At 38.0% G+C, this 20,118-nt stretch overlaps 1 protein-coding gene across 14 annotated transcripts in view; it reads left to right on the top strand.

Annotated features, from left to right (window-relative positions):
- The window catches only part of MEF2C (myocyte enhancer factor 2C), a 135,871-nt gene that overhangs the window by 1,135 nt on the left and 114,618 nt on the right, over positions 1 to 20,118 (top strand). For 11 of the 14 annotated variants that reach the window (XM_051782636.1, XM_051782640.1, XM_051782635.1 and 8 more), the window contains exon 2: positions 9,116 to 9,214. The gene's annotated coding sequence lies outside the window, so the exon portion shown is untranslated. Of the gene's footprint in view, positions 1 to 9,115; positions 9,215 to 9,327; positions 11,884 to 12,836; positions 13,423 to 20,118 lie in introns of those variants that run through there. The other 3 variants (XM_051782639.1, XM_051782641.1, XM_051782637.1) reach the window with 2 other exon arrangements.

Here is a 20,118-nt window from a genome sequence, read left to right on the forward strand (position 1 = left end):
ACCATACGAATCTTTTTCAGTAAACAGATTCCATATTCACAATTCACTGCACACCATAGAAGACACTAATGGGGGAGAAAAAGGAATCATATGTCAATATACAGTTAGATTGTTCCTGAAGTTGCTATACTCTACATGTGAAAATAAATTATTTATCAGCAATAGATAGATTGAATAGTAATACCTAAATAATAATGTCCTTTTAAAGTTCTCTGATCTTTGATTTTGTTTCTGCTAGGCTGCTTGATGTAGGGAACTCCTACCTCAGTAGAAGTAGATCAGACATAATCCAAAAATAATCAATTTTCTTCATTTGGAGAGACAGAAAACTGCAGAAGATATTATTTTTGTTTCTGAAATGTGCAACATGAAAATAATCACAATTTTGTTTGCTGCAAAGATATCCTACTATAGGTGAGAATAAAAGGCCAGCAGAATAAAACATTACTAGTCAAAACACAAAGTAAACCTCTAAATATGAAATATACTTTTTCAGATAGAGTATGAAATGTAGAACCCCCAAAACTAGAACTGCCTTTAAACTGAGCAATGCCTGTAAAACTCTGCTGTTACACACATAACGTTTGTAATGTATGGAAACGAAATCCCCTAAACAGTCGTTAAAACCAAGCACTGTTAAATCCAAAGTCAGTAAATAGGAATGGCAGTTCCTGGAGTTAACTAGACATTGCACATGCCACCCTGACCATGAAAAACATTGTTTTAGAGCCTTTAGTTCTGTACAGTGTAAGTTCATCAGCATTTTACTGTACTGATTGTAAAGGCTCAGAATCAGTAATTAATGTAACAACCTCCTGGATAATTGCTTAAAATTCCAGTTAAGTTAGTCTGTATTTCACTGCATTTAGGGAAAAGAGCATTTTGTAAAATGAAAGTTCACTATAAGACGTTTTGCTTTTCTAGTAAAAGATTGTTTAATGTTTCAAAATCTGGAGATTACTCACTAGATAATTTATACCATTAAATTTAAGTGCGTGACCTTTATAGGTCTTTCTGGTTTTTATTTTTGTCATCAACAGGCTTCAGCACATTAAGTGAAATTCTACAATATTTCTATTAATGAAATAGTGACATATTAAAAAATAGGAAAACATTATTTAATTCACTGAAACTTTATAATTATTTCAGCTAGAAATAGAATTAGCCCTAAAATGGCTGGTACACTCCTTTATTTTTGTACCAACTATTCCCCATTAATCATAATCTCTGTTTTCTGTTTTGTAAACTATGGTAATTTATTCTACAACTATCTTTTTATCTTTTTTTATTTTGAAGAGCTACAGTGTAGCTCAGCTTTCAACCACATGTTTGTCTTTTCCAATTAATCCAAGATTTAGTGTCAGGAAGACATCTATATTAGTTATTCCATACTGCATGTAAATAAAAAATGGGATTTAACCACAGAGTTTTGGCAAAAAACACATTTTAGTGGCTCTGGGTTGTGTTCTTCAAAAGTTAATTCACGGCTTTTCATATGGTGTTATATGGTATTTTGAAAGCATCTCATGCCTTCTCCTTTCACTTATGCTGGTGAAAACTAGACGCTTTCCACCAAAGGCAAGTTGCATATAAAAGTTAGATAAGAAGATGAGATGCATGATAAAAATCTAGGGTGGAAAGTAAGATGAATTGCCTTAATTATTGATTCATACAAGAGCACTTAAAATATACAAATTTTCCATTTTATATTTCTATTATAAAGTGTATGAGCAAATATATATATTATATATCTACACATATTAAGTGTGTGTATGTCCATATATATATATACACACACGTACACACACACACACACATATATATATTAAAGAATACATATATACACTTTTAATTTGTAATTATTTTCCCCTTGGTACAGTAAGCAATATTCTTATTATACAAAATATATAGCTTTCTTCATGGGCTTTCATTAAGTAATGTTTTTGTTCGGGCATTCATTGGTTATTAGTCTGAGATGGTCTCCCTGGAAATCAAAGGATGAGGCCACGTCAGGAAGCAGTGGAGAATTCTCCACCTTGCCAGTGTGCAGCCACATACGGAACCATTGCCTTTCTTGGGGGCTTCAATGCCCCTGAGCTGTTCTGGTGGCTGCAAAGAATGGCTCTGAAGCCACGCCCCACGCTTGCACCCCACTGTGGCCCATTCTCAAGTGAAGACACCCCCAGCATTCACACACCACTCCCCATGACTGCTCACAGCTCCTCCTTCCTATCCCATTTTAAAAATGCTGTTGCACTGTACATTCACCACAAACAAGGAAGGTCTCAAAATATACCCCTTGTCACAGTGTATAGATACACAAACTGTTAATAAAATTATCTTCTCCAATTAAAGTACGGACAATTTATTGCATTGTCAGATATGGAGTTTGTTCCTTTGAAAGAAAACTAGCATTATAAAGCAAGTTCTGAAAGCACCATTTAAGAAATTTTCAATAAAGACAAAAGCAATGGTGCATTCTATGCACAGCTCTAAATGCACTGGATTCTAAATCAAGTTCAAAAAATACAGCTTACAAAGAATAAACAACTAGATTTAAGCTCAGGTATATGAGTTTGCTGGAAACATGTAAAATAACTGCACAGATAATAATAATAAAAATAAATAAAATAATACACAGAGTGAATGAAAAAAGCAATTACAGCTCTATATATACACACAGCATTGCAAATATATAGCCTTATAAATACATATATATAGCATTACTAGTTCTACTTATATACTTAAAAGTTGTGCTTATAGCATATAAAGCACATGAAGTTCAATCTAATATTAATGTAGCTAATGCACTGTACCCTGAAACATACAATCATCTGTCAGAGCAAAAAACTGAAAGCTGAACAGAATGATATGCAGCTGCTAAGGACAAATCCTCCAAAACAAACCTTTCTGTATCTGTGTTGATGGGTTTTGTCTTCTGTTTTGTTTGGGGTTTGTTAAACAAAAAAGCTCTCCCCCAGTAATTTTCATCTCTCTCTCTACTTTCTTTTTGTTGCTATAAGAATGACAATACAGAAGTATACATAATGGATGCTTTCTATAGTTTTTGCTATAGATATCTGGAGCACTTGTTTGTTTTCTTTGCTTTCTGAAGTGGAAGCAGGATACTCTCTATATAATATAACTACACTGCAAATAGCTCTTTCCCTAGTATCCATCCATCTCCTGAACCTGAAATTATTGTAGAAAGAATGCTTGGCAATGATAAATTATTATTGTATTTAATAATTTTAAAGGAAGAGTATACTAATGTTGAGAAAAATAGAAGAGACTGTCAAATAATAGACTTGCATATCAGGAAATAGTTCCTACCCTTGGAAAGATATGGCTGTCCATTTCATTATGAGTCCTTGCATTAAACCAGTTCATTAGCCATTTAATACTCCACCACAATCTCACCACAGTGAGATTTTGGTTTGTATTCTTCCTCAGAAATACAAGGGAACTAGCTCCCAATTAGGGCAAAGAAGCACTTGGTTCCTTTGATCCTGGGAGAAAACATTCTTTAAATAGCTTTAAAACTGCTGGGTTTAATCTGCAAAAAGGATGTGGGAACTCCTCACTGAATCTCACTTTAATCCAAAAATTCTTAACCTGTCTACCCCCACTAGCACCAGCCCTCTTAAATTATTTCTTCCCATGTGCCTTTTGCCTCATCTTCCCCAACATGAATATCTACACCCCAAAAAGACACTTCTGTCTCACTAAAGAGCAAGAAAATTTCATAATCCCCTTCCAAATATGTACCCATTCCCCATACCCTGCTCCTATAGCTAAGCTACAATCAAGAGAACAATTAAGTCACATCCAGAGATAATGAGGTTTTATAGCACAGACCTTCCAAATACTATAGATCTAAAAGGTAAAGACAATGCTAGTTCCACCATATTTATTTGTCAGTCAGAATTTAAAACTAAAGAAGGTAACAATATATTAGGTCAATTAAAGAAGTTTCAATACATACTCAAATGGAATTGAGTTGTTTAACAAAAAAATAGCCTGATGTTGCCTTTGCATGGTTTTTAGTTGCCTGACAAAAATAATAATCCCCCAATTGCAGGAACTTCAATTTAGCAATCAGGTTTCTTCTCCTTTAACCATGTCAGCGTAGCTATCTGTAAAGTCATTGTTGAAACAGGATCTTGCCAGTCTTATTGGTGCAGGCTTGCAGAACATAACAGACTCAAAATGGGAACTTAAACCTGTTTGCATCATACAGGAGCTGTAAAAAGATGCTCAAACTGGATCATATGACAGTAACAGCAATTTCTGACAAAATACATCCAAAACAAAGTACATATCCTTAATGATCTGAGGCTTTAACCTCAGTAATGTCAACTTTTTAAAGTGTTTCCATGGGAAGAGTTATAACCAATGACATCACAGCTGGAGGCTCATGGAAGTTTTAAATAGATAAACATAGGTGGCACAATTACATCTAAAAGCTGACCCAACCATTCTGCAATTACATTTTAGGGTTGCAGAGGTTACGAGGTCTTCTTCACTTATCAAGAAGAGCTGCCAACCTTCAAAAGGCCTCCCTAAAACATCTAATAAAATTTTTATATTAATTATTGTTTTTATAAAAGAAATATTAGTATTATAGCAGCACTTAGAAGACATATGGGTCAACACTTGTGTTTGAAGCTGTTCAAATGCAAAACAGAAACATGAATTTAGTACTGAAGAGTTTGCAAACTCCTAAAACCAGTGCATTTTCCTAAAATGTCCAGAGAATAACCCATTAATTCTTGATATCTGCATGCAAGCATATCTGTACAAAATAGTTCGCCAGCAATACCTTCATCCTCTCATTCTACGTACTAATCTATTGCTATTGTCTTCTATATTCAAATATCATAAAACATATGCAAATATCATAAAACATACTCTGTTACACCTGGTCAGATCATTGACCATTAAAATTTATACATCATTTGTTCCACCTTGAGCTCCAGAAAGTGGTATGAAATCTGAAATAGAGGTAAATTATCAGAGAAACAGCAAAAAAATGTGCAGTCATCCAAAATATAGGTCAAATTCTAGTCTGGAAAAGAGAACTTGTTTTTAGGGGAAAAAACAATTGGGAATACTGTAACAACTGACTTTCATATTCTACACTGGAATATGTATCTATAGCCAGAATAGGAAACCATAGTGGCTTTTAGCAAGAGGACACGAAGTTGACCAACTTTTTTCCCCCTTAGAACATGTTTGGTTTTGAATTTTGTTTGAATTGTGGCTAAGGGTCTATCCAAAACAAACCTCTACTTTGCTTGGCCCTCGGAATTACCATGAATTTCATTGTCTACACAGATGCAGATGCTGATCTAATTTGTAGCAGCTGCAGAATACTTAATTAAGCCTTTTCTGGCCATCTACGGCTGTGTGCTTCTGTATTGCATCATCATGCAGAGCAAGACAGACAAAAGCTTGAGTGTCACACAATTAGCAAGGGAGTGCAATCATATTTTTTGGTTTGGGTTGTGGATTTTTTAGCAAAATATCTGAAAACATCACAATACCTTAGTTAGGCAATTCCATTTCTGGAAAATAGAAGGAATGCACAACTGAAAAAAATCCATTCCCTGCTCCCAACCAACTTTTTATAAAATGAAAGGGAATCACAGGGAGATCCTCTATATTCAGTGGAGGGCAATCATATGGACAAATAAATGTGGTAGCAGGAATAAGAAGGGTGGACCTTACTTAAACACTCATTCTGAAACAATTTCTGGCAGCCTTTCCTCTTGGACATAAGTAAGAGGAACTGCCCTAGGAGAAACTTCTTTAGAAATACGCAGCTGATGGTGAAAAGGTTTAAAATGTCTAAAGCTGCATAAATTACCAATTAAATACAAACTTGTCTTGGTTTGTATCAACTCTAAAGGCTGTGAGAAATAGCTCTCCTGTATTGGCAATCAAGTTGAATAATAAAGATATTGTATTTCTTGGGTGAAGGCTGTTTAAAAATTGAGGTAGACTTCAATCACAGTTGTATTAAACCACACAGTAAATTACACTTCCACAAAATGCCTTGCTTTTAAAAAAAAATATTCTGATGCTTCTGAAGCATACAAAGATGCAGAATTATCAGACTGATGAATAACAGTTCAAGAAAATGACAACATTTCCAAAATTATTCTTCAAATACATTCCTGTATTTAAACCCTTTTAAGATGGGGAATTGATTCCAAATTTCCACTCTAAACTTACATTTGATCTATTTTTATAGTTTTGCATAGGAAAAAAAAATTAGCTTGGAATTTTACCTCATTAAAAGAGGTAAAGAGATAGAGAAAGGGGTGTAGAATAGAAACTAATTACTGAGTTTGTCTGAGACTGAAGGTTTGCTTGCCAATTTCTGACTAGCACTGAAAAACTTCAAACCCCCCGATGCATTTCTTTCATGCAAGTCTAGACTCACATTTTTGGAGTCCCTAAATCTCAACAGGGGAAAGGTTAGTAGGTTAAATTCTTCCTTTAGTTACACTCAAGTAAGATCATTGACTACAAGTGTTACACCCCTAAAATACGTACATGTATATATAAACTATATACATTTGGTGGAATGTTGTCATAGGATGATAAGGACATTTGAATGACTTATAGAGAGTAGTGGCTAGTACAGGAACTGGAGTTACAGCATACTCAGATTAATTCTGAGGCAGAAATAGGATCTGGGTGGCCATTGACATAGGGCTGAGCTTCCATTTTAGTGTCTCATCTCAACCTGTCAGAGTATACTGGATTTCAACAGACTGCAGGGAACTTTGGACATGCCACATGGGCTTCTCAGCATCCATGTTCCCTGCCAAGCACAAGATTCAACATTTCTATAGCTGTTAATTTCCTTCAGATGCAATTTCAGTCATATTTTAAAAAAAAAATTACATACCATAAGTATTACCTATTTCTAAAATGTATATATGGCAAACAAATAGAGTATCACTAGGCCCAAATCTGATTCTAGTATTAGTCTGTGTTGTCATTCACAAAGTAATAAATACTATTTTTACACTCTTCAGGACAATTTTAGTAATATGTAATCTTTAAAAGAAAACAGCTGACTATGTTCTTTAAAAGAAGGAAGTTCACTATGAAGAAGTTACCTCCTATCTCTAGTTTGAAAACAGTTTAAAAAGAAATAATAAAAAAAGGCATTACACTTAAAAGAATTCCTGCATAAAAATAATCCTTGGGCAGCTGTTTATGAGATATTTAAAGGACAATATCAACTTGCAAACTACAGTTTCAGAAACTGCCTTTGGTAACAATGAAGCACTCCAGAGTACTAGAACTGGATCAATTTAGCAAAACAAATAAACTCCCTTTTCATTGTTGACTTAGTGCATTTGGCAGTCTTTTTCCCTCTATAATCAGTCTCTTCCCTGCAAAGGCCCTTGAAAATATCAGCAAGGGAGCATTAAAAATCTTAGTTTTCTTTTCTTTCTTTCCTTTTTTTTTTTTTTTTTTTTTTTAAAGGTAGTGGAGGGGAAATTGAAAAAACAACTTTCAAAAAGCCTGGAAAGTAACAGATAATGTCCCAGATTAGTTGACCTCCAAGCCCTCCATCAAGGCCTAAAATAAAATTATGATGCCTTTCCAGATGTTGTTACACCCCTCACCCCACGGCTGCGACGCTGGCCTGCTGGACACCCATCAGTCCGTGTCGGAGCACTTCCACGTGCCACTGCACCTCACCAGCCTGGCCCTATATGTGGTCGCACTCCAGCCCTCCCTGCAGCCTCTGCGCCCCGGCTCCCACCGCGCTCCCACCCGCCCTGCTCCAGGGGAGCCTCTGTTCCCGGTCTGAGCCTCTGTTCCCGAGCCTCGCTGTCACTGCAGAGTGGTGCTCCTGCCTCCCAAACCAGTGACACCCATTCGCTCCAAAGGTCGGAGCGGTGGGCAAAGGCTGTGAACAGGCTCGGCCCTCGGAGGGGGGCGATGGGGGCAGCTCTGCGGGCGGACGCCGGGCAGGTTTCTGCTTCCAGCCTCCCCTAGAGCCAGCCTTTGTCAGGACTTTGCTATTCCCGTCCAGTCCCAAACAGCCACGGCCCTTCTGGCTGCCCCTCTCCAGCAGCAGTGGTACAGCCCCCGCTCTCCCTCCCTGCCCGGGACCACCCGCCTTGGCGTCAGCCCGGCCGGACTCCCACCGCCCCCGCGCCGCCTCAGCGCCTTCCTAACGGAGCGGGGAGCAGGAGGAGAAAGAAGAGGAGGGGGCGGTTGCTGCCGCAGCAGCCGGCACCCCAAGGGATCTCGGGGACACCCCGGCAGCTCCGGAGCGATCCCAGGGCCTCTCGGGCGCTCCCTGCCCCTCACGGCTGCACGGGGACGCCAGACGCCCGGGCTGCGGTGCCTGAGGACATGGGGCGGGACACCGGAGTCATACCTGCTCCTGCGGTGCCTCCCGTGCCACCCCAGCCCCTAGAAATAATGAGTCAATAAATAAATTAGGAGAAGCCCCGGGAAAACAATGTGTCTGCAGGTGCGAGGGGTCGGGGCAGAGGCAGAGGCTCCTCCAGACTGAGTCGTTCCAGTGGGGACCCCCTTTCCACAGCCATAGGTACAGAGAAAAACGAGCATCTTGGGGTAAAAAAGGTTCTCCCAATGATACCCAGTGTCGCCTTCCTTGAGGCAGACCCGAGGAGATACATGCCTGAGTGTTGGCACCATATACACCTGCAGTTAAAAGGAAGAAATTAATATACCGAGCTTTAACTTTACATTTTGGCCTGGACTTTCAAACAGGGATTTATTAAACAACAAGATGGCTGTGTTTTCCAAAATGCATGTAAAATCATAAATGCCAACTGGAGGGTGGAGGCTGCAATCAATAGTTTTGTAATTTTATTGATAGTGTAGCATCCCTAAGGTAGGATGGAGTTTATAACAGCTTCTGAAAACATCAAGTTGGAGTTTATAACAGCTTCTGAAAACGCCAAGTTACTTACAAGTAACTTAGGCCTAAGTGCACATCAGTAAAGACTCGTATTTTTTTATAGAAATTGCTTCATAAATCTCCTTAAGTATATTTAAGTATTATAGGTTTGCATTTTAATAATATACTACTTTTTGCTTTTAAACATCCAAGGTGCCGAACAAGAAGTGTAAACTCTGAAGTAACTACTATGGGAAAGATTAAGTAAAGCATTGGAGGCGGATGATTTTGACAATAAAGAGGGTGTATGTGGTGAGTGTTTAATATTTATTGCATTTATATTACAAAGTACTATTTATTATTTTGAGATTTATGTTAAAAGCAAAACCTGGAGAGCAAAACTCTACTGTGTTATGTACTTACAGGTACTCCTGTGACAAAGGCTTTCTGTAATCATTGGTTGATGTGTATAACACCATTTTAGTAATCACATGCCAATTCATTTAAAGTTAATATGACAGCTGTGCCTACCTTGCAGATATTTTTTTTGCAATTAAATGATTTTGCAAAGAATCATGTGCATGTTGTTTCTTTGCAGTGGTTTTCAAAGCATATATATCCTATTATCTTTGAAATTATCTGAGTTTATATCTTTCTGTTCATTATGAAAGCATATGGATTGAGGGAATATTCTGAATGAATGAAGAATAAATACAGTACTGTTGAATAATCTTGTGGGGTAGATTAATCTATAGCCTCTATTTCTCTCAAGGTGGGTTGCTGTGGCAACCACCCCAGCTCACTTTAAAATAATTTTGTAAAGCTCACTTCAAGCATTGCACCCAGCATGGGCCAAGTTTAAAAGCAGCCAGAGATGGGAAGAAGAGTTATACTGTGTTGCTCTAACAAATGGGGAGGTGGTGGAAGAGAGCAAGGCATGGAATGGAGTGGGGTTGAGCAGAACTTTAAACAGAAAATAGAAACCAAGCCACCCCAGGGTTAAGATGCAAAGGAGGTGGATCATTTCGTAGTAACCTCAATGCTTTTTGGTTTAAACGCCATTAAAGGATGTAAGCTGGCAATTTCATGTCTCCTTAGGGAAGGATATGTTCTGCATCCTCAAAAGAACAAAAACGGACTTTGATAATCACCTTCAAAGGAAATGTTACCTTGAGATAATCACACTTGTAAGGGAAAGAGATGCTTGGATACCCTCTTTGATAAAGCTTTGGAGATCTTATTCTATAACTATTACCCTTTGATTGATGTCTCATCATTTAAAACACTGCGTGCCTCAGGTGGTGGATTGAGAAAAAAATAATTTTGTCAGCAGTCCTACACATGAACTGTGGACAGCAGAAAAGGGCAGATTTAAGTCTCATGCCAGAAATTTGAAAATGGTGCATTTGTGGAGCATCAGTAGAAGTGCATACACCAGAACAAAGGTTTTTCGCAGCTTGAAATTATCCCAGATTTTTAAATGAAATGCAACAAATGAGAGGGAAAAAAAATCCTAAACACTTCAAATGATACTGCATAAATTCATGCCTTACCTAACCCTGAGATGAGTGAGAAAGCCTGATCCCTCCTGTTTGTTTGTCCATCTAGCATCTGAACCCTGTTTTAAAAATCGAGGAGTCTTTTACATGGGCTTGATAAATTGTACTCGTGACAAAAACTTGGCATGGCTTTAAGGTGCTCCAGTATGTGAAGGTCACAGCTATATAAAGATTAGGGCACAAGTGCCCACATGGAGGTGTAGTTGATGTTCCAAGCTGCTCTATACTTTGATTTTCTGAAATACTTGCTTACTCTAATAATTACTTTCAGAATATGACAGTGCTTGTCTTCTGTGCTGCCAATCGAAGGGCTGTGTTACCAACTAACCAGAAACCAGAAAACTTACACATCCTGCACAAAATAAAACAGATGACAGTCATTTTCAATTAGAGCAAAAAGTGTGAAGTCTTAAAAGAGTTTTCTATTTTTGCCACTAAGAATATACAAATATTACTGGATAGTTGGAAGCTGTGCTGGGAGACCAAAATTGTCTGCAGAAGAGGCATAGCAAAGGTACAACCCATGTAACTGTTCTGTGTTTCTTTCCTGCTGTGCTTCCCTCCAGACCAGAGGCTGAGAAAGTATTTCTTCCCCAGTGTTTTCTGGGCTCTGCTGCTGCCACTGCAGAGCGTATGTGCCTCTCACGACCGTGTACAATGTGCTTGGCTCGTGTCTGGCTGCCTGTAGGTTCTGGGCACATCAGTATCACTATCTTTGTTGGTGTGGGTGCATCTGTAGCGTGTCACTGCCTGCCCATGGAGAGTTGTGCACTCTCGCCCAGACGAAGCAGGGCATGATGAGATCCGCAGTATTCTCTAGGGATCTGCGTTTAGAGCAATTGCAGGGTGCTCGTTAGAGCTGCCTGAGCTTTGTTTTGCTCTGACCGTGCTTTGAGCATCCATGTTTTAATAAGTATAGTTGTACTGAAAAGGTATTTATTCACTGTCAAGTATTTTGGAAGTAGGTCAGTGGCCCAATGAGATGTTTATAGGGGAAAAGACTGCAAGACCTGTATTAAAATAAACCAAATATATATTTATCACTGTGTTTGAATTCAGTCATTTGGTTTTATCATGTGTGCTGTTCCTATTTGCAGTACCTTAATCTATCATAAAAATAATGGTCTGTGCCTTTACAAACTCCCCTGCTGCTCTCAAAGGATTGTAAAAGTTGGCTATCTGCATGGAAATTAAAACAAGTATCTGCAAGGTCCAGTTTTACTCACAAATCACCCCATGTGCTTAATCTGGATTCAAGCTCCTATACAGTGCAGTCCTTTCAGTCCGGTTTTAGAAGTAAATGAACCTATTTAAAAAAAAAAAAAAAAAAGAAAAGAAAAAAAAAGAAAGAAAGAAAGAAAAAAAAAAAAAAAAAAGCCCTGTCCTCTCACACAGCGTGCTGCCAGTGCTGCATTTCTGCGGGTAAGTCTGACACGAGATCGTCTCCAGCAGCCGGCCGTGGCCAGGACCCGCGCAAGAAGGCGAGCGGGCCGGGATCGGGCCGGGATCCGGTCGGTGCTCCCCGTCGAGAAAGGGCGGCTGCGCCGGCACTGCCCCGGGACCGCTCCCCACGCGTCGGGACGCCGAGCGGCATGAGTTGGGGAAGTTGGGCTGCTCAGCGAGCTAAGGGCTCGGGAGGGGGAGCCCGGCCAAGGTGCGAGGGGCTGGGCAGCAGGTCTGTGAAGAAGGAGGGGAGGGCCAAGGGGCCGCAGCCCCGCTGCGCTCCGGGGGCGGCGCAAGGGCCGGCGACCTCCAGGCCGCCAGGCGGCCGCGCGCCGGCTGTGCCCCCTCCTGGCGCCCGGCCCGCCCGCCGGGGGCGAAGCCGCTCCAGAGGTGCCGTCGCCGGCACACTGGGGTGGCGACTCGCAGGGACGGCTCGAAGCCCCTCTGCCCCACAGGCCCGGCGGGCGGGCGGGCGGGCTCGGCCACCGCCGCGGCCCCCGGGCGGCCCCGCCGCGGATGTGCTGCTCCGGGCGGTGCGCGGTCTGGCCCCGCGGCTGCCCTGCCCTGCCCCCTGCCCTGCCCTGCCCGCCCTCCGCTTTCTGCGCTACCGTCCCCAGGAGGGGGGAAACGCGCACTGGGTCGCCGCCTTTTCTTCGCTCGGTGTAATAAAGGATTGTCATTAGGTTTGCGTGTGGCATATGCCATTACCCCCACCGTAGAACTAAAATTAGCAAAATGTCAGGAATGGAAAGATTGATTCACCCAAGATGCAATTATCATTTAAAAAGTGCTTGATTGAGGTGCTGATGCTCGGTGATTTATTCTGCATTCCATATACATAATTAAAGTAGTGTAGTGGAGCAATTTATCAATCTAGTTTAGACTAGAGGGGCAAGGAGCTGCTGCCGCTGCTGCTGCTCTATGTTTGTTTTATTAAAACGCTTTAGGGATCTGATCCCGCCCCCTTTTTGCAAGAGTGAAACTGATTATTTCTCCAGCTCGGGAGGAGAGTGTCATTCGTTTGGGATTGTGGGAGAGGGAGAGAAATAGAGACACAGAGAAGGAGAAGAAAAGGGAGGAAGAGAGAGCGAAGCAGAAAAGGACACTTCATCAGGCGTGTAGTTTGAATCCCTTTCTCGCCTCCCCCTTCCCGTCCGCGATGTTACAAAGGCTGTGAGCTGTTCGCCTTTTCCCATTCGCCTGCTGTCACTTCCTTCCTGGACGATCTCAGGACGAGTCCGGTTACTTTTAATCCGACCAGCAGCTCAGCCACTTTCTCCTCCTCCACGCTGCACACACGCGCACACGCGCACACACACACACAGATACACCAGGCATCTTTCTGGCTGCTTATTGGATTGACTTTGAAGGTTGTGTGTGTGATTCAAGGCGGCTGCATGTTGAACCAGGTGGTGAATATTTAAGGCTGGAAGAAGTAAAGGGATTTTTTCTTTTTCCTATAAAAGGAAAATATCTGAAGGACTAGTCTGATCATCCAAACAGCTAAATATTTATAATGTAAGTACGTGTGAAATTCAGCATTGGAATAAAATATAGTGGGCATGGTACAAAAGTCCTAGGTACATTTCCTATTGCGTTTGAAAAATGTATCAGTCATTTTATGTGGACTGGGATTGAGGTTGCTTGCAGACGTTTTAAATGTATAATTGTGCAATTGCTTAACAGTAACTTGTTAGACAAATAACATAGTTAAATCACTATCTCGTAAATTATTGCTGACTTGTCTGTATCAGTGTCATAAGTGTTTAAACTTTGATGAAGTTAGTTTTCATTTTTTGTGTGCTTGATATTGAAGTGTTGGAATCTTATTTGATTTAAATAGTTCACTAAAAGCCTATTTGATTTAAATAGTTCACTAAAAGCTATGACCTTGTAGTGCATGCACTCTGATTTATCAAACTAAGGATCCAGTTTGAGTGAAATGCTCTTAAACTTCGTTTTATCACAGGCTCTTCTGTTCTTGAGTTTAGGTAGTGCGTGCTTGCAAGTGTTTAACTTTATGCATCTTTCATTTGAATACTTACATTTATGATGGAAAGACCCCTTGCACTGATGTGGGAATTTAAGTCATGGACTGCAAACCTCTTTTGGAATAGTATGCTTTGGTCTTTATGCAGTACTTTGAGTAATCTTTACATTTGTTGACACAAAGGAGTAGAGCTAATCAGCCTTACAGAACTGGCTGGTGTAGTTGCAGTACAGTTGCATACAGGCTAAGATAAAGTTTAATGTAAATGATAGACTTATAAGACTATTGGTGCATTATGTAACTGTAATACTTCGTGTTTACCATAAAACTTAGTGTGACCTTCTGTCAGCCTGAAAAACAAAACAAATATAAAGACAAACTAATAACTCCCTTTCTCAAAAAAAAAAAAAAAAAGGACAAAGCAGCACATTGCAAAACAAAACTTAATGAATCATTGTGGATACCTAGACATTGTGTTTTACAGAAAAGTTCTATTTTCTTTATTGTATATAATGGTTATTATTACCAAATAACCATATTAAATAAATACCGTAATACACAATTTAAGACTAAAGATATGAGAATTAAGCAGAAAAAGGCACTTCACTAGTATTTTACTGATGATCAGAAAAGAATTGCTTTGACACAAAATTTTCCTAGCACATATGTGGCGATCAGCTTAATAGCAAATGTCCTAGCTTCATATCTGTACTTTAAAATAACTACAAGATGAATGATAAATTATATTATATGCAATTGTGACTAGATTTCATTCATTCGCACTTTCCTGGCTATTGTGGTTGAAGAATAAAGATGTTTATATGGAGTATAATAACTAAACCCTAGAGGCTTGGCAGGGCATGAAAATATTACCACCTGTGAACAAGTACTAGCCTCTGTATTTGAGGCTGTGTACATACATACTGATTTCCAGTTTAAATGATCTGACAAATGGGTACTTTGGGGAATTATTATTTTGTAAACTACTTTTGTTACCTGATTTCAGGTACCTTACATGAATTCAAAGAACCTGCAAAACTTTCTTACTTTATCAGTTTTCTTAAAATACCTATTATATTATTCTTTCTATACCAATGAGTACATAATTCATACTGTGTCTAACACTGAAGTCTCTGCTCATGCTTGAGTTCCTTTGGAGTGATAGAAAAATTCCCTGAAGAAGAACTTAAGACAGTGGCCCTTAATTCAGGGTGTTTATATTCCTTGTCATACACGTACGATGCACAAGTTTTTTATTTTAAAAACTTGTTCATATATATTTTTACCAGTATACCCTACATAGCTAGTATGAAAAGATAGTTCTGGGACCTGAACATGGAAACCTTCTTTCATGCAAGCAGTTCCTACAAAACTAGTCCCACTGTCAACACTTTTCTCGTGTGAAAATGAGCAAGTCACAGGGATAATGATTTACAGGATCAGGCCCCAAGGAGACCTAAAGCTCTTGCCTGTCCCAAAGCTCTCACAGGACAGAGATGTAAAGAATGTCACTTTCAATGTCCTTTAAAAGAATGCAAGGATCAGATGCTGTCTGTGTCCTCTTAAGATTAATTGACCAAGAAAAAGGAAACTTAAGTTTAAGAGCCTTATAGAAATTGGTACTAAATGATGAATAGTCTTTGAGAGAAGTCTTTTAGAGTAGTATATTTCTGAGCTGCTAGTTTTGGAGCCTCAGAAGAAAATTCCAGCAAATACTCTCTTACTGTGATTTTTTTTTCTAATATGGGATCAGCAGATTTTTCTTACTTTTTTTAAACAATTCATCTACCTGCCACATGTATATTCAAAACCAGAGCTACCTACCACTCTTACATGGTTCTGTTTTTAAAACACCTAAAATATTATTGACAAAGAGGAATGAAGCTTTCTGAAGCTTTTCCCAAATGTTTGCCTAAGAGAGGTTTTGATAACTCACTATTCAGTAGATAAATGTAATTACATAGAAACTTAGGAACTGAGCAGGAGTTTTTAATAGAATACTTTTGCGACCTTATTTTCTTTTAATTTTACTTCTCTGTAACAGGTTAATTTATTGTTCACCGGAATAGTTTAGTTCATCTTCAGAGGCAGCTAAAGATATTTCTACATCTCATTGAGCAAGAAGTCATTAATTGCTATTAGTTACTTGAAAGAAAATGCATTTGATACATAGGCTTCATTTTTACCTGTTTGACATCACTGCTCTACATTGCATGATAATTTATCAAAAAATCAAGTGCTGATACTCTTTTGAAAACACTAATGATGAAGATGAACCTACATAAGGTGCTATATATTTTCAAGGATTTTATAGTCCTTGCTCCAACATTTTGAATAATAACCAGAACATTTATATTTGTGATGTATTTTAAGTTTTAAAATTTTGCTTTATGATATCAGCAGAGAGATTTTGCTATGTTCTCATTCAGGCTCTATAGTTACTTGGATAAAAAATACATAAAAATTATATATGTAAATCTCAACAGCTAGAAAACTTCAAGTTTAAGAGTAGGGTTAGAATTCTGGTATTTGAAAAGGTTGAAAATACAATTTTGCAACCTACTGCAGAAACAAAATGGGCTTAGAAGATCAGAGTCAGCAAAACAACTGATGGTGCAAGTAAAAAATTGAAAAATTGAATTTCTTAATTTTCTATTTTTAAAAGTAATTGTTCAGGTCCTCTGACCAACTTTAAGGTCATTTTGTCAGAACTGATGGTCAATGCTGCATGTGGACAGGTGATTAAAAGCGAGTGTCTTCAGTCCTCCACTTTAATGTCACTGTCTCATTGACTGCAGTGCAGGAGAGCTTGTCTATTCACTGGAATCTGTCATCTTTAGGAAATCAGACCAGCTTATAGAGGCAATTCACAAAACCAACAGTGACAACAAAGTCTTATGTGCCTTACAAAAGAAGGATTAGGCAGTTCACATGTCATTGTGATTGGGCAGAGATAAAAGCTGATTGCTGCAACATGGCAAGGCACACTTCAGTTTTAATTGATTATTTTATGACTATAACTATAACTCTGTTGCTTAGTCATTGTTAAATGCAACTCAAAGCAACGAAAACTCAGTTTTGACATTACTGATTTTGCATGACTGTTTTGTGAAAGGTAGAGCCACTTGTGGCATTGTTACGCAAATTTTATAAATGCTGTTTAATACACCGCTTTTGGAAAATATAATTAAAATGTAGTAGATTAGTACTCTGGGATTTTTTTAAAAAATATTTTTGTCTAGATGATATCCTGTAAACAGCAATTAAAAGTTCTTAAAAGTGCTTAGGATTTAAAAATGCCTAGGGACTAAAAAGTGCCTAGAACTATACTAAATACACTGCACTTACCCTATTAAGAGCTTACAAGAAGATTTATCAAAAATTATAATATTGAAGAACAAATAAGTCATTTTATTCTGTTATTTTTAAAAATGTAACGTGTTGTAAAACTATTCTTTGTGTTGCATATGTGAACGTAGTAGTCTGGTTTAAAAATAGTTAAGAAATTAAGTGTTGTCCTTATATTATTATGTCATTTATCAGTGAGAATAGAGAGTTTTGCCTATTTACCTGATTTAGTTATAATGTACAGCCTTTAACATTTGGAAGTATGAAACTTGCAAGCTTATAACTCCTATGATAATTTCTTACCATTTTTCAAAGGAACTCCTTTTTTTACCCAACTGATGCCTCCTAGTGTTTCACATAATAAAACACTAATGAGTCAACCATAAATGTAAACATTGTTTTTGTCATTGTCTTCATCTTCTGTGATACATAAAATTAATATTTATGTATTTAATTTTGTATGTGTTATTGTAATCAGGAAACTCACATAAATTCAGATGTTTCATCTTAGTGGATACTGAAGGTGCATTTTTATTTTCTTTCATTCTCGCTTTGCCTAGCTGTATATTGAAAAGTTTAAGTTATATAAAGTAAATTTTCTTTTTCTAGTTTTGTTTCCTATGTGCATTAAACCAGCTTCTCAACAATGTATTATTAGGCTCAAATGTGAATTTTAAAAATGTTTGTAGGCTTTAAAAGTAAACCTTCAAAATAGGCAATAAATGCAGTTATAGAACTGTTTGAAATATCCTGAAGTGCCTCATAGCCAAATAAAATGAAAAAGACTGATCTGAGGCGCACTCACTCACTACAGTCCTCAAAGAATGGTTTCAAATAGTTTCAAATAACCAATTCCTGGTTATTTTCCTGCTTTATAACAAGAAAACTGTATTAAGACAGTCTTCAAATTCACAAAATGTGCACCTTACTCTTTTAATGGTCTATTTGCATGATCAGTACTTCTGAAAAGGCGATCATATGCATAAAATATTGAAACGGAACTTGAAGTGGTAAAGACTGAAATACAGTGTCCTTTTCTTACAAGTGCATTCTGGACATATAACTCATTAATATCTCAAAAACCACTCGGCTGTATCATAAAACAGTAGAATTATATATATTTTTTTTAATTGAAGTATATAATTTTCAAAAAGTTATCTAACATCAGTGTGACAAAATAAAACATATGGTCCTCAGTAGTATATTGAATCTGTCAAGTTCAGTCTTACAATATAAAGAAACTGCCAAAACTGAGCACACTCTTGCACAATTTAATGCCACACAGTTTTATGTAAAGTATGAGATCAATTTGATGATTACACTGATAATAAAGTCTATAATTCTAAGGCTTTCAAGAAAAGCAGTGGAATTCCTAGGTATTGTTCAACTCGGGAAGTTTTAAAGAGAAATAGAGTGCATTTGCAATTAAAATATCGAAGTTTAACAGCTAATGCAGGTAATAAAAATTTGTATCTTCTTCTCAATGAATGTGTGGTAAATTTAGGGACCTGCTTACAGATAAAATTCTCACTAAATACAGAGAGTTAAATCTATGTATGTAGATCTTGGTCATAGGAATTCGTATTTGGTTTTAGAATACTTCAAAAATGCAGATTTTAGAACTGTGTTTTGCCACCAGCCCTGTTAATATCACATTTTTCTCCCAGTAGCTTTAAAGTGCAAAGAGACTTTTTCTATATCTGTCATTTATTTAATCCACTAAACATCACATAGAAGCGTAGCCTTTACACTTCCTCACATATTGAAAGTATTTCAAAGTATGCAAATGGCACCTGTTATTCAGCCAGGAAAGTTAACGTACTAGTAATAGAATTTTCTCATGTAGTTACGTGGCTTCTTCCCTTGCAAAGAGAAAACAAGTCTGGAAAAAAAATAGAGGGAAGCGTAGAGAAAAAGAATCTTTAAGGAATTTCAAGTTGTTACTCTGAAATACAGCCAATCAGAACTCCATCTGGCATTTTCACCCCTTCTTTTTTTTTTTCTTTGAACAACTAAATACATTTAGATTGCAGAAATATGTCCTAGTAAATTCTACAGGTACCTTATCCCTCTTACTTATCCAATTCTGGATAAATTATCTGAGAATTATTTTAATACTGTATGGAATATATACTGGCACAATTGGGACTCAGTAATCATACCAGTGAGGTCTGTAGCCTAGGCCCCATTTGTAATCCCCTGAACAGGTGATTTAGCAATCTCCTGCTCCAGCGGGGTGGATGCACTTATCTCTGCCTTCTGCCACCTTCCATGGCATTGGAAGGCTACAAGAGTTCAAGTGAAGAGAGCTCCAGAGATTCTGACCAGTACAGCCGATCCACAAAAGTCAATCAGTATCTGCTGCCTTCATTTAAGTTAACCATAAGGCAGCCCACAGATTAGGATGGAATTGAACAGATGGCATAAAACTCCTCTGCCTTCTTTTCCCAGGTTCTAAAGCCGATATGAAACTTAGAATTAAATCTAACAGGTCTTCTCTGATTCCTATTTCTTCATCTATATAATTGATCAAGTGAAGTTTATAATGAAAATTATTAGCCAAATACCAGCTTAGGAATTCCCCCCTAATGTTTCCATCTTTTACCTCTCTTACTGTAATCACAAGATGTACAGCTAAGTAAACTGAATTAGAAACATTATTTATGTTTGCTTTTATAGATACAGGATGCATGCCACTTCTGGAACCCATGGTCAGTTAAATTTTACTATTTACTTTTAAGTGGTCAATCAATAGCTGTTAGCAAAGTATGTACAAAGGACAAGGAGGAAGGATTGTGAAATTGTTTATAAAACACATCTGCACAAGTGCAGAACATTGTCCATGTGTAACATTACTTCTAGTAATATAAAAAATA

This window comes from Manacus candei, unplaced genomic scaffold, assembly GCF_025592945.1.
Source record: "Manacus candei isolate 608988 ecotype Guabito, Panama unplaced genomic scaffold, ASM2559294v1 h1tg000016l, whole genome shotgun sequence".
Taxonomy (NCBI): domain Eukaryota; kingdom Metazoa; phylum Chordata; class Aves; order Passeriformes; family Pipridae; genus Manacus; species Manacus candei.